Here is a 1,617-nt window from a genome sequence, read left to right as displayed (position 1 = left end):
AGGGAAGGAGTGGCGTGATACTAGTCACTTGACCTCGCTGACGCAACAGTTTCAACAAAAACTGCAATAGTGTTGTTATGTACGCCTAACTTAGGAATAAATTTGCCTAAACATTTCTCTCTTAATAGAAGCGATAATTCTTACTACTAACACTGAAATAAACCACTCATTCGTTATTCAATATTCATTAACTGCTCGTTCACTGACTGCTTCAATTGGTATATCGTATCCTTGTTTCTACATATTGTAAGAGGTCTTGCCTCAACAATGATGGACTTTCTAGACACGCTGTACCATCATCATTATTAACTCCCTCTACCTAACAAACATCTAATATAATATATTGTTTACAACACCACCTCTTTCCTGGAGTGTGAAAATCTCTTGAACAATTCTAATACAAATATAAAACACTAAACTGTACATTCCCCAAATATTTTCGGTGGTTTTCTTTTCTTAGGGTTACTGTCTACAGAAGGGATGGCCTCTTGTCCCTTATTGCCACTTTTTATCCTGTCACTAGATGAATTATCCTAAAGTAATCAGTCGAGTGAATCCACTGGTAGATCTATCCTTGATGATCCTTAGGAAGTGATCCCGGCAGGAACTTCGGATTTCACAGCAGATTGACTTTCCACTAGCCAATATTTTTTTAGTTACTAGTTGGCTATTCTCTCATAAACATACTTCCAAAGATGACCACGGTGGATGACCTTTGACTTAGGCTGCCTGTCCTTCCATATTCTGTAAAACACATCAATGATATTTAGTTTTTGTAATATAAATGTTGTTCTTCCCAAAACTTCGATAAAATCCAATCTTAGGAGCATAGTGGCTTTTCATTTTATCACAAGTTGATTTAAGTCTTTCCCGGGTAAAATCACGAGGTCTCTTCCAACCATTAATCCATCAGAACTTGTTCCAGTATGCCCAAGTCAATAGATGTAGATTTATTCTCATTAACTCCTGATATAACTATTTCATTTCTTTGTGGTATAGTTACTACCCTATCTGTTATCACTGATAGTAGCTGTTGTCTCCAAAATGTAAGATATTTCAAAATGACAAGGTAATGCGATAGCTATAATCATTTTGAAATATCTTCGTGTGTTATTTTTTCACAAAGGATTTTTACAGTTATTCGTGTGTATATTCTGGCTGACTTGATTTTTTAAAAACAACATAAAACACATGTATCGTGACTCTATTACATAATCCGTTTTATTTTGTTCTGGTGTGAAGAGCAAAGCAGTTCATTTTGTTCTTGGATTAGCGATGCTTCACCTCACTCGTAGAAACGGTGTAAGAACCATTTTGCTTGACTAATCATATGTGAAACCAAAAAAATCAGACGTTGTCGACATCCCTAAATGATTTCCCGGTCTAATGAAAAAGATATAGAAGAATCGTGGTAGGTATTTAGATGTGAATTATTTCTATTCGCCTATTTCTCTACAGGATCGGGTTCTTGTTAGTAACAGTGGTCCGTATTGCCGCATGAAAAACAAATGGTAATAATTCAAGAAAGAGATATTTGAAAAGTTTTTTCGGTGTACAAAACTTGAAGAAAGCTTTTATATGCGGAAACATCTGTTAGCTGAGTTCTTGCACAGATCT

This window comes from Limulus polyphemus, unplaced genomic scaffold (assembly GCF_000517525.1).
Source record: "Limulus polyphemus unplaced genomic scaffold, Limulus_polyphemus-2.1.2 Scaffold4112, whole genome shotgun sequence".
NCBI lineage: Eukaryota > Metazoa > Arthropoda > Merostomata > Xiphosura > Limulidae > Limulus > Limulus polyphemus.
The sequence above is the reverse complement of the archived record's forward strand: the minus strand, read 5'-3'. Positions refer to the sequence as shown.